The sequence below is a fragment of the Pelophylax lessonae genome (genome assembly GCF_965119305.1).
Source record: "Pelophylax lessonae genome assembly, chromosome: 1".
Classification (NCBI taxonomy): Eukaryota; Metazoa; Chordata; class Amphibia; order Anura; family Ranidae; genus Pelophylax; species Pelophylax lessonae.
In genome coordinates, this window is record NC_138768.1 from 227,046,656 (window position 1) to 227,060,157 (window position 13,502).

Sequence of the window (13,502 nt, forward strand, 5' to 3'; positions counted from 1 at the left end):
CCTGTGAGGAAGAAGCAGGGACAGGCCCGGGCCGCACGGTGTGTGTCTTGAGACACACACAGTCAGACCCGGCATCAAGCCCATGTGTCTGCCTCCATAGCAAGCACATACTATTGAGGCAGATGAAGAAGAGGAGGAGCTGACAGTGCTGGTGGGGGATCAAAAACCATTGCACAGATCAGATAAATATGACATATTGGTTTTAAAAAACGAAAAAACCTTTACAGTCACTTTAAGCTGGCCACACTGATCAAATTTTTTTGATGGGCTGCCAGTAGTCCAAATAAAAATAGCCCTGCAGGGGGAATTTGTCAATCTGCGCTGCTAACGTAAATGGGGAAACCTGTAAGATCTTTCATTCAGCCCACAGAAATTTATGTGTGTGTGGCCAGCTTGCAATCCTGTCATAGAACTGATAGAGTAGCATGGGCCCTATGGCTGTAAAAATTAGTAGACCTGGAAACTAAGTAGACATTGCAATGTTGTAGTCCCCAAAAAAGAAGGTGGTTCCATCCTCTGGCATTTGCGGAACACTGAAAGGCTTTTTTTGGTGGTGTGACCCTTCAAATAAAAAAAAGGCACTCACTGGTGGACATTGTCTTTTTTTTTTTTTTACCTAAACAAAGTCTCATAATCAATGTACCATACCAACTGCCCAGATACTGGTTTTATTCCAAAGATGGGCCATTGATTGGGATTGCTTTCTGCTCTGCTAATAAGAGTTGCAATATCATGCTTCCCTTTACCTAGAACTAGGACAGCGACTTTTCGGGCTTTATTAATGAGTGGGAGGCTAAGGCTCATCCTGTCATGGGGCTTTATTGGACTTCTTGAAAATACCACCAATTCATCTCCTGTGATCCCATTCTTAGAGCCAGGGAAGATAGAAGCAGTATGGCCATCATTCCCCAGCCCTAATAGTACAAAGTCAAAGCTTGAATTGCTGACCAGGGTAGAGATTTCCTGAGCATAGACCTGGGTACCTAAATCTTCCTCAGCACAGAGCCTTTGGTTCCTATGTACAGGCATGGGGTGGATATTTACATAGGGAACTCTGACATGCTGCAACAGACGTCTTTCAAGGCTACCAAAGTTGGACTCAATATCTGTAAATGGCACACAGCGTTCATCCACCATCCACAAATGTGTGCTTCCATGGAAAGCCATAATGGTGCCTGGACAATCTCTGAAATAAGGCGATAGGGCTGGAGCCCCCAGATAGAGCCAGATGGAAACTACCTGAGCTCTTCACGGCTTCTTCTGCTGCCCTCTGTATGTCTTGTGCTAGTTTCTCTATCAGCTGTTCAGCCCAGTTAGACACCATGGTGTTACTGAGAAATATGGATTGTGTTGAAGCAAATGCATTGGTCTTTTGCTCCATGCCCATTATCTGTAAGTGTTCATCTGTCAGAAAACGTAGCCCACCATGTTCTATTACAAAGTCTAGCAAATGACTGGTCTCTGACCCTCCTGGATAGACTCTTGGTGAAGTTCTCTCCAGCTCATCCAAGATGGGAGTCCAGAACTTCCAGGAAGCCAGCAGATTTTTTGTTGTGATGAAGGACTCCTTTCCTCGATAAATATTTGAGATTAATATGGAGTAGGCTTCTCTTTCTTGAATTGGATGGTACACATAAAAATCAGATAGAGGTTGACCAAACAAAAAGACATTTGGGAGTTCAGACACTTCTTGCCACTGGCTGGGTACAAGGCTTGGTTTGAATAAATTTCGACTTATTAGCACAGCCGGAAAACCTAGCTCTCCATGTCCAATGTGGAATACAACCTGCCTGGGCTTACATGATCTTTCACTGTATCTCGGGCTGAATCTTTTTGCAGGCAGAAGGCATTGTCTTTAAACACAACTCTGACATATGAAGTCCTCTCATCCAAATCTTTGCCCGATACCAAGAGAAAGGGCACTCCTTCCCACCGCATGTTGTCAATATAGATAAGGACACCTTTCAAAAGGGCAAAAAAAAAGAATGCATTGTTTAGACCAGGTTATCTGTACAGTTGGGCCATTTTCTGAATGCCATGACATTTTAAATATTTATTTTCATCTCTTCTGCTTATATTTCACTAATATTTTATATTAAGAACATCAGGCTTGAGTTAAAAAAGAAACTATGCCACTTTTACCAAAATTTAAAAAACTTTTAATGAGCAATTTTGAGTGACCCTGCCACTTTCATAGTGACTACACCAGCAGCACATAGAACAGAGGTGTCAAACTCCATGCTTGAAAGACCTTTTTCTGCAGCCTTCATCGCGGGAGGAAAGTAGAGAGGGCAGGAACATTGTAGAGATTATTTAAGTCCCACTGGAACAATGGGGCTTATTTAATTTTCCCTGACACCAACATGGGGCTTCTTTTACTCCCAATGGCAGCACTGGTGGGACTTTTTTTTACGCTCACTGACACTCAGTCTTATTTTACACTTATTGACAGCAAATATGGGGGGGGGGGGGCATAGTGGCATTAAGCAGGTGAACAGAATGGCACCTGGAGATAGAGCTTCCTAGAAGGGAGTTATTCCCATTGTATTCACGTATTTTCCTGGTTTTATAACAATACGTGTGACCTTTACTATCTTTCGTGCTGGGCTTTTCCCACCATGCATTGACCTTGGGTGCTTTGTACAGGCTGGACAGGATATAACAGAGGTGCTGATTTAGAAGCAGCCCTCCACTCAGCTTGAAATATAAATGGGCCCTTTAGGTTGGACATCACTGATATACAGAAAGCATGTTCCAACATTCATACAAACTCACTGAACAGCCCGGGAGTCCCCACACTCAGGGTGCTTTATAGTGCTAAAAATTACCCTAAACTATTGTGTCAGTGAGGCTGCCCATCACAATGTAGAGCAAACTGTAGAACGCAAGAGGTCCTGCGATCACAACCAGCGTAGCTGGTAAAGCATTTACCCCCTTTTATACAAATGTGAGTAGATTTAGAAGAAGCAACTTACTTGCAAATGTCTGTGTTTTGGTGAAAAAATTTGGAGGTTTTTCCAACTCCTCTCTGACCTGTTGCACATAGTTTTGGTATTGACCAATGATAGCACTGCTGCCTTCCAAGGGGTGCAGAGAATCCAATAATTCCAGCTTAGCTCTCAGGACATCATCAGAGCTGGAGAGGTTATTTGGCACTTCCATGGCAACAGAGGTCAAAATTTCTGTCAGATGATTCTGGATAACATCACGTATGACACCATATTCTTCATAAAAACTGGTGCGGCCTAAAAAAAAAAAAAAAAAAATTTATATATATATATATATATATATATATATATATACACACACACACACACACACACACACACACACACACACACACACACATACATATATATATATATATATATATATATATATATATATATATACTGTATTTAAACAAAAAAAAAATAGAAAACCGTTAAAGAGTTAAATGCTTGACTTGTCTAGGGGGTTTAGGAATACAGGATAAGTATATACTTTAATCCTTGCTCAGGCATACTTCCTCCTCTTCACAGAACAGGTCCCCAGAAGCTGCTCCTCTCCACTGCCCAACCAGTCACAGCTCTTTGATGTCATAATGGACAACGCAGGACCAGCTGTCCTTCGTTGTACATGATATCTCCCTGAGAGGCCACGTACATCTCCGAAGCTTCGGAAAGGGCCACCTGTAATAGGCAAGTAATTCCCCCTGTTCATCTCCCCCTAGACAAAGCGAGCATTTAACCCTTCCAGTGTAGAGGGGGGCCCACTGCAAGGGTTAAATGCTCATTTTGTCTCAGGGGGTGATATAGAAGGTGAATTATTTACCCAATTGTTTGTCCATTTCTCCAGAATGGAGTTCAATAACTTTTCAGCCCAAAAGCTATGCGACTTGGGTTGTTGTACATTTTGTTCATCCTGTGATAGTACATAGACAATCATAGAGTACACAAAAGGGACTACAATAAACTGCTGCCAATTCAAACTGAGGACACAATAAAAAATAAATAAATAGACAATATATGAATAGAAAAGATTACCTTCAGGGAAAGCACATATTGAAACAATCAGTGGATTCAGGATATTGTATTCAGAATTTACATGTAAAATTCTATTTTTTTTGCTAAAGTCAATCTTGACCACACTCCTGCTTACTTCCTTACTTCCTGAGCTTCCCTGTATATCACAAAGCATTTACAAAAAACTGAGATTTTCATAAAAAAAAAAAAAAAAAAAATCAGCTGGCTATATCTCTGGGTTTACATGATCTTTGGAACATTTTGACACGTGATTTTCAATTATGGTAACCTCCACCTATGTATTTGTTTTTCATATGCGGTTATTGAATTGCCAAGTTTTGTGACAGGTTTCCTTTGAAGCAAAACTCCAGACATAGACATTTTGTGAGGGACCCAACAGGTCCTTCTACTACATTCTGCCGGCAGAAAAGTACAGGAGAGTACGGATACAAGGACAGTCACTCTGCACAAAAAGCAGCAGAGACCGGTGTTTAAAACAGAAAGCTCCTGCATGTAGGCAAAGGTTCATGCTGGATTACTGCACAAATCTGGAAAAATACACAAAACGCACTAAGGAGGAGTCAAGTTAGAATACAATATTTGCTTATCTTTAAGATCAGGTTTAAAGCATAATTAAATCCTTAAGGAGTAAAAAAAAAAAAAACTGCTGACAGGTAGGCATTTTATTGCTCATGCCATTTCTCTTCTGCAATAAATAGATCCTTTTTGCATGCCAGCAATCTTCTTCACATTGCTCACTGCACAGCTCAGTGTGCAATCTTGCATGCCAAGGTGCTTTGATGAATTAACTCTTAGATGGCCAAAGACATAAAAGCTGGAAAAAAAAAAAAAAAAGACTATGAAAAGTGAGCTGTGGCATTGAAACAACAAGGGGAGATTGCGGCCACTGCAGTGCTGGAGGGTCCCTTCGGCAAATAAGTGTACCACAAGGTGCTGCTATGCATACCATACTTGCTCTTTGTGACAAAAGCCCACCCACTTGTAACAACTATTGGATTACTATCATTTGAAGGAAACCTGTCAAATACACAATGTGAACCTGTTAAGGCATAGATCAATACGGGTTCAGTGCAAGGGTATGTTTTCTATGTGCCCTGTTCACATTATACGTGTGAACTTCATAAGTGGATGCAACTTTTAACAATGTAAATAAGTAGCGGTGCGTTGTAAGAACGCTACACTTCACAATGCACACCGTACATGTTATACGTTTCTTAATGCATGCCAACTGCTATAGACAAGCCCATAAGTGTTTTTCAAACCATTAATCTATTTTTCATTATGTTTGGCATCATGCCACACTGTATGCAGTTTTAATATTCTTTTTAATTTAATATTTTTTAATATTCAAATAATTTTTGCAACTCTGTTGCAAAGTTTCTTAACTGGAGATCCTGCCAGGAGCAGCACTTTGTCTTGTAGGCTGTAAAAGTTAAAGTAGAACTATAGGCAAATTTTTTATTTTTTTTTCCATTTTGTATAGAGTAAGGGAGGGTAGTAAACGCTGTCAGATTTATTTTTGCCACCTGTGTCCCATTGTGGAGATTTCTGTTCACTTCCTGTCCCAAAGCCAAACAGGAAGTAAGGGGAAATCCCTGAAAATTAAGGAAATTCCTTGGGGACCCCCAGGTCACCAGAATTAGTGTCCCCATTGGAACATTTCACCTCTTTTTCTTTTCTGGGGACAACCCAAAATTTGGGGATTTTCCTTTACTTTCAATGATAATGGTAAACAGGACAATCCCCTAACGGGGGCACAGACAGCGACAAAAACTGACAGGAGTTTTAATCTATCTCTACTTTAAAAAAAATTTTGCCTTTAGTTATACTTTAAGTGCTGTGCCATTCCTTCACTATCCCTTTAAAAGTGCAGCACTTAGGCTGCTTTCACACTGTTCTGTTGCAAAAACACATATCAATTTTAATAAAACAGATTAAAAACAATTAAAATTCACTGTGTAGGTTATATAGATTGTGGTCAAGTCCTTGATCAGACAATTTAAAGGGGCAGCTGCACTGATTCTGGCTGGATGTGTTCCTTTATACTGGCATTGAGAATCCCTTGCTGACAGGCTACACCTGAGCAGTGGCGGCCTGTCCATTGGGGGCACAGGGCCGCTGCCCCCCTATCCATGCATCCGGCCCCCTAATCTACATGCAGGGCGCTGGACGCATGGATTCAAATAGGGGATTTTTTTTTTTGAAGCACGCGATTAGAGCCAGAGGCTCTAATAGGCTTCAAAAAAGGTGGGCTCGGGGCGCAGAGCACTAAGCCTCGAGCCCACCCAGTTGTATGGCAATAGTGAATAAATATTCGCTATTGTCACACTGATTCTCCTCCCAGCCAATCAGGAAGAGGGTTGTGAGACCCCTTTCCCGATTGGCCAAAAGGAGAAGCGATATTACTGGCCAGTGGCCAGGAAGAGGCAGAAGACACATGGCTGGAGGAGAGGCCTCAGCCATCCAGCATTTCCCGGCTCAGACAGGAGGAGGTAAGGAGGCAGACCGTTCGGGGGGGTTGGGGGTTGGGGGGGGGGGGAGAGAATGTGTTGTCTGCCGACTGATTGACCGACCGACTGATAGGGGGGGGGGGGGGTTGCATTGGTTTGACCCCCCCCCCCCCCCCGAGTGCACAGAGGGGGAATTTTTTTGTTTTTCAATTCAATCAAGACTAAAACCTCTAGGTATGCAGTCTTTAAAAAAAAAAAAAATAAAAATAAAATAAGATAGTAAAATGTAGAGCTCTTTTGAGTTTTCTAAAATACCTTTTGCATCAACTGTTTCCTTCATGACAATTTCCACTCTATCCACATGCTGCCTGTTCCAGATTGAGTCTAGATGCTTTTGGTTGCGTCGTCTGAATGGTAGAATCTGTTCAACTGTCTGGAAAAGATACGTCACAAATATATTAGACCAGTGCTGCTTAGCTCCGGTACTTAGAAGTAACCCGTCATGAGAGTAACTGACAGTTAAGTCCCATCAATTACACCGGGCAGAGCAACCATGGGTAGGGAGAGGGTAAGGGAGCAGATTTTTTACCTTTAACATCCAAAATCCTTAGCTTGTAAATACAGTATCCAATTTGCTGTACTTACTGTCGTATTTAGGGTTAAACTCCAGGTAAAACAGATACATTCAGAGATTCAACACATATGAAAGCTGTTTTACCTGCCAAAGGATTTGAAATCCTGTCCATGCAGGCCTAAGATTTACCCAGCTCTTCTATACAGCACAGCCCCGTCCAGCAGGCAGGAAACAAGATTTTTCTCAGCTGCAGTTGAACTCAGAGGTCTTGTCCCTTCCCCAAGGCTTTGACTGGACAGTGAAAGGAGAAGCAGTAGACCAGGGGAAGGCAGCCTCAGCACTCCAGCTGTGTTGGAACTACAAGTCCCATAAGGCATTACAGGACTCACAGCCACAGGCATGACTCCCAAAGGCAGATACATGAGGAGATTTGTGGTTTTACTACAGTTTTCATGCTGAGGTTGCCTGCGGTAAACTGATGAGCATATCTCTGTGACTCTGTTCCCTCTCCAATCAATATGCTCCTTATACGGCAGTATAACTGATTGGCATATTCTGCTGCTTCCCCCTCTACCAGACTGAGCTGCAAGAGGCCACTACAAATTGAGGTGCTTACAATGCTTGCGTTAAAAATGCATGCAACGGTGAATGCAGAGCTTCAGAAAGGAGTGTCTTTATCTGCCTAGAATTCAACATAAATGAAAAAAATAAATAACATTTCAGACTGCAAGGAATTTCATGCAATTCAGATTAAAGCCGAACTTTCTTTGGATAGAGTGGAGAGGAGTTAACTGCATTACTCCCAACTTTGTAAGACCGATATAAGAGACATCCGGGGACAGAGAAAACAGGCGTGGCTAAATTTCACTGAATTAGGCGTGGCTTAAAAAAGCCTGGGTAAATAGAGTCTAAACCTACAGACGTTCTACATGGTGTACACAATCTGCAGTACTTGTCACCCCAACACACTCCATTAGGGTTTATGCACATGGGGCTCACCAGGCATTTTATGTGCCTAGTGTAATTTCCTGATGCTTTCCCGTGCCCAGGGAGCTGCACATGCCACTTATAGCCTCCTATACCAATAAATGGCTGTGCTCTTGTGCATCTTTCTTTATCCATGCATGTGCATATGAGGTCGTTTTTCAATGCAGAGGTTTTGTGTTCAGAATAACGTTGAACTCGCATGCACAGGTAAATGCTATAGCATTCTGAGAGTATTCTGATGGCGGGGAACTCTTCCCACAAAATACAATATCACTGTGGAAGGAGACTCCCCCATCCACATCATGTGTGTGGATGGGGAAATTGATTCATTTTCTTTTTCAACCCGCTAGTTGAACAAAAGTAAATGAATCGTGTATGGCCTGCCCTAGGGATAGACAGATATCTACGAGATGTGCACGTGCATGTACAATCTAGCTTAACACACAAGCAGATCACTTCTATCGGACAATGAATGTGAGAAACCTACCAGTGCTTCTTTGCGTGCTCACTAAGACATTCATCCCCAACTCCTTAAGGCTCGGTTCACACTGGTGCGATGCGGAAACCAGCACAATTCCAGTGCGGGTTTCCGCATCGCATCTCACTGGCAGGCAGTTCACACTGACATCTGCGAACCGCTGCGGGTGTCAATGTAAAGTTAAAGGACCTGTACAGCCAAAGCTCGTTTGGATGTACATCTCCTATGGATCGCAGGAGTGCAGTTTGTCCTGCACTCCTGTGAACTGTTGTCAGCAGAGAGCAGACTGAAGTCCGCTCTCTGCTGACGTCACAAAAGTTGGTCCAGGCACCACATCATGACCACAGAGTCGGGATGTGCCAGGTGCCTAAACAGCCCCTCCCCGCCCCTCCACAGCCCAGCGCTCCAATGAGTGAGGAGGGGGCAGAGCAGAGAGCTGCTGACTGTCAGTCAGCAGCTCGGGGAGCTGTCAGAACCGAGCGATCAGCTGTGTTCAATCGCTTGGTTGGTTGGTGTAGAGGCGCTGGGGGGACCAAAACTGCATCCACCTAGGTAATTATAAATGGGGGAAAAATGGATTCCTATACATCTCCTTTGATGACACCCCCAAATCAGTTTGCAGATCGTAGTGCGAACTGTGAAATCGGGCAGAAAACCGATCGTATGGGTGTGAACACCCATGCGATTTGATTCCAGCGTGAACCAAAAAAGGTCCAGCACCATTTTGGTCCGAGTGCGATGCAAATTCAGCCAAACTGTAAGCAGCTCTCTGCTTCCCCCCCCTCCTTACTCATTGGAGTGCTGAACTGTGGAGGGGTGGGTAGCGGCCGGCTTGGCATTCAGAGTGGAGGCACTCATACAGGTGTGGTGAAAGTGAAAGGTGCGCAAATTTAGAGTGAAAAAATAATAAGAAAGCAGCACTAGACAAATACAAATAGTGGTGAATAAACAAATAAATAGTGCGCTAACAATATGAATTGATAAAAATCAATAAATGTGTAAAATGTGTTTTCTCCTATGCACTTGTCAAATTTAGGTGCAAACAATAAATAGTCCTTTATGCAAGTCCATATTTGGGTGAGGTAACAGAAAATGAGAATAACACAAGTCTCTCAAATAACGTGAGGCCAATAAACCATCAAAAACGTGAGATAAATAAATCCGTGCCAAAGTGTCGTGCCACAGCCTACAGGTGATGATGTTTCACATAAACTTGAATTCTTATTGCCAGGGTGGCCCCTTACCGCAAAAGACTTCTAGGTTGGCATTCAAATGGTGGACTTGATGGGACGTTCGGGAGGAAGTAGAGAGAAGACATCGCTGGAAGTGGCAGCAGAGGAGTCCCCCTTTTTTTATTGGGTGCCTTCTTTGTGGAATTTGCTCCGTGCAACATTGGAACCACATCACTGCAAAGCGGATCTGCTTCCAGGATTCTTCGCTGGATTTCCTGTTCTGTAGTAGTCCAGGCTCATGTCTCCCTGTTTTCTGGTCAGCATCCATCTTTACCATCAAATGTTATCACTTCACCGTCCCATCAAGTCCACCATTTGAATGCCAACCTAGAAGTCTTTTGCTGTAAGGGGCCACCCTGGCAGGCAAGAAGAATTCAAGTTTATGTGAAACATCATCACCTGTAGGCTGTGGCACGTCACTTTGGCATGGATTTATCTCACGTTTTTGATGGTTTATTGGCCTCACGTTATTTGAGAGACTTGTGTTATTCTCATTTTCTCTTACCTCACCCAAATATGGACTTGCATAAAGGACTATTTATTGTTTGCACTTAAATTCGACACGTGCATAGGCGAAAACACATTTTACACATTTATTGATTTTTATCAATTCACATTGTTAGTGCACTATTTATTTGTTTATTCACTCATACAGGTGTGTTACTGGTCATATCAACAGGTGAAAAACAGAGAAAAACGATTGCAGCCACCACATCGAATGACTGGTGAGCTGCAATTTTATTAAATTTTTGGTTTAGGGTTGAATACCACTTTAAACTCTGCTGTGTGCTACACACATTTTTCAGTCTTTGAGTATGCTGTACAAAACATGTAATGGTTCAGGGATTTTTCGGGTTTTTTTTAATATGAAATAAAAGAAGAGACCTCAGCATTACCAATGTGTGATCATCTATCATATTCCTTGTATCCTGGGAGGCTGTTTGTGGGCTGATATGTGAACTGACTCAGGAGCTGTGTTGTAAATTTGCCTTGTGCAATCAAAAGCTCGTCCCCTTTTTTTTTTTTTTGCAAAAAGTGCTAAATCAGATATTTTTCAGCAAGCTTACAGTGCTTATTATTCTTTGGAAATGAACCTTGACAGGGACCAGTTGTTCGCAATGCTCAAAGGAGTTGCTCAATTTACACAGAATGGTCTCTGTACAACAACTTTACAACTTATGACTGATTTTAATAAAACTAGGCAACAACTTTTAAGTCAGTGGGGTTGGTTTACTAAAACTAGAGAGTGCAAAATATGGTGCAGCTCTGCATGGTAGCCAATCAGCTTCCAAATTCAGCTTGTTCAATTAAGCTTTGACAAAAAAAAAAAAAAAAAAAAAACCTGAAAGCTGGTTGGTTTTTATGTAGAGCTGCACCAAATTTTGCACTCTCCAGATTTAGTAAATCAACCCCAATGGGTGGCAGGCAGCATATCACTGGCCAGTTGTTCCCATTGTAAAGGTTGACTGGCTGGGTTACATTGTTCTTGTTTCTCATAATAGTTGTTCTGGAGACATGGCTAAGACAGGTCATAGATGATTAGATTTCCTCTCTTTCCCCCGTGGGTAGGAGATAATGGGGCCTTCCCAGCTGGCAGAACAAAATGATTACTGCTATCGGCTAAAGCCGTCGGCAGTAATCGCATTCCAATAATTCGATGGTTTGACTTGTACAATCAGCCTACACAAACATGGATTGAAATTAGTCTGGTTCCTGCTAAAATCGGCTGGATTTCCATCCATGTATGGCCAGCTTAATACCACTGCTCCCACTACTTCCGAATATAAACACAGGCTTTCGGAAAAGAGTCCACATGCTTTTAAAGAAAAAATTGGAAAAAAAAATAATATTCAGATAGATTTGATTATGCTTGCATGACTAACTGGTAGGGCCCTTTCACACAGGCTTTTCGATCAGGCTCACCTGTCAGTTTTTCAGGTGGACCTGATCGAACGCTCCATTCGCCCCTATGGAGGGAAGGATGTCAGTGGTGACATGTCCGCCGACACCCGCTGCTATCCGATCTGATCCTGTCCTGTCCGTGAAATCCAGACGGATGGAAACCCTATTTTCCATCCATCTGGAGAATTGGATCGGATAGGATGAAAAAACAAACAGGCGGTTCGTTTTCGTCCGATCTCCCATAGAGTAGAGCAGGGATCCGACAGGTCTGTCTCTGCAAAGTAAGCGGAGACGGACTTGTCATCCGCCTGCTCACCAGGGATCGGCGGATCGATCCCCGCTGAGCAAAACGGAGTCTGCCGAACGGAAAGCCTGTGTGAAAGTACCCTTTATCTGTGTCTGTGAATCAGCTGAGCACACCTGCAGTCTGTAGATTAAAGTTACCAGGCATGGTTCCCCTTGCAGGAAAATGGTCAGAGAACTAGCAGCATGCAGCTGTGCACATTCTTATTTCTAAGGCAGAGGCAGCCACAGGTCTGCAATCAATAGGTAACCAATTATCATGGTTCCCAACTAAGTGATGGGCATGATATCCAAATCATGGTAATCGTGTGAGGTTGGTTTAAAAACAAACCTGCTGTTTGAAGCTCTCACTGTGCTTGTGCAGTGATTGCACAGAGAAAAGTCACAGTGACAGCTGTAACAGACGCAAACCAACCATGCTAAATTTGTTTTGGACACCTAGGCTATACCCCCCTCTGATTACAAAATTATTAGTCTCACCTGTTTTCCTAGATAATGATCTACCCGATAGATCTCTTCTTCTTGGAAGTAGGTTTGCATATCACTTGCCAGCTTCTTAGCAGATTCATAGTCATGCCCAAAGGGCTTCTCCAACACCACTCGTAGCCATGCTCCAGGGGGAGGCCGGCAGCTGGCATTGATGTTCCGAGCAATATCAGCATATGCAAATGGAGGGACTGACAAATAAAAAAGTCTGCCAGCTTCATGAAGATCTTCTTCTGCTAGTGAAGTAAGAATGTCCTGGTGTAATGCTGTATAGTTCTCAGCCGTCTTCAATTGCCTGTAACGAGTGAGCTTTAGAAACTGGTCCTTCAAAAGAGCACACCGATCAGCCTCAACATCTGCTGGACAGCTCAGATTCTTAAGTGAATTGAACAGTATCGCCTCTGCTTTTTCTGGAGCGGTCAGTGCAGCTCCATGAAAACTGAAGGTGTGGCCCTTTGGGACTTCATTCAGATAGAGCTGGAAGAGTCCCTGCCATAGGTATTTTTTAGCCAAGTCTCCAGTAGCCCCAAGTAGAATAACAGATATGTGTCCTTTTTCTTTGCAGGTGACAGTAATCACGCCAACCAGGAGTATACAACACAGAGTGCTCCACTGCATCATGGCTGGAACTTTCAGGCTGGAAAAATAAAATGTTGTTAAAAGTTTGCCAATAAAAAGTTATTTCAAAATATTGTGCCAAAAACTCACAGGTAATTGTAAAATATAATATAAATAAAAAAGCAGGTGCGCTAAACTCCTAAGTGTCAACCAATCAGGTTGGGGTGAACCAATAAAGTGATATCAAAATCAATTAGTCACAAAACTAATAATAATAAACACATCTCACAGTGAATACTAAATAATATAACTGATGTGCCTCAAAGGACAAAAAGTAAATCAGCAGTATGAGATTAAGAAGATTGCATACTAGTATAAAGTGGCAAAAAAACTCTTAAAGGTGCAAATAAGATAAGGTGCATAAAGTCCAAAACAATGTCCGTAATATCGTGTAATATACACGGTGACTTCCAGGTGTAAAATTCACAGCAACTTAGGGTGCAGGTG

General features: G+C 42.6%; 1 pseudogene across 1 annotated transcript; it reads right to left on the reverse strand.

Moving 5' to 3' along the window:
• Positions 1-385: 385 nt before the first annotated feature.
• LOC309568254 (GDH/6PGL endoplasmic bifunctional protein-like) lies at positions 386-13,058 on the reverse strand (annotated as a pseudogene). Its single transcript, XR_014226138.1, has 4 exons — positions 12,432-13,058; positions 6,791-6,908; positions 2,976-3,245; positions 386-1,961 (listed from the first exon to the last, which is right to left on the reverse strand). The product of XR_014226138.1 is annotated as a GDH/6PGL endoplasmic bifunctional protein-like (transcript).
• Between the last annotated feature and the right edge of the window lie 444 nt (positions 13,059-13,502).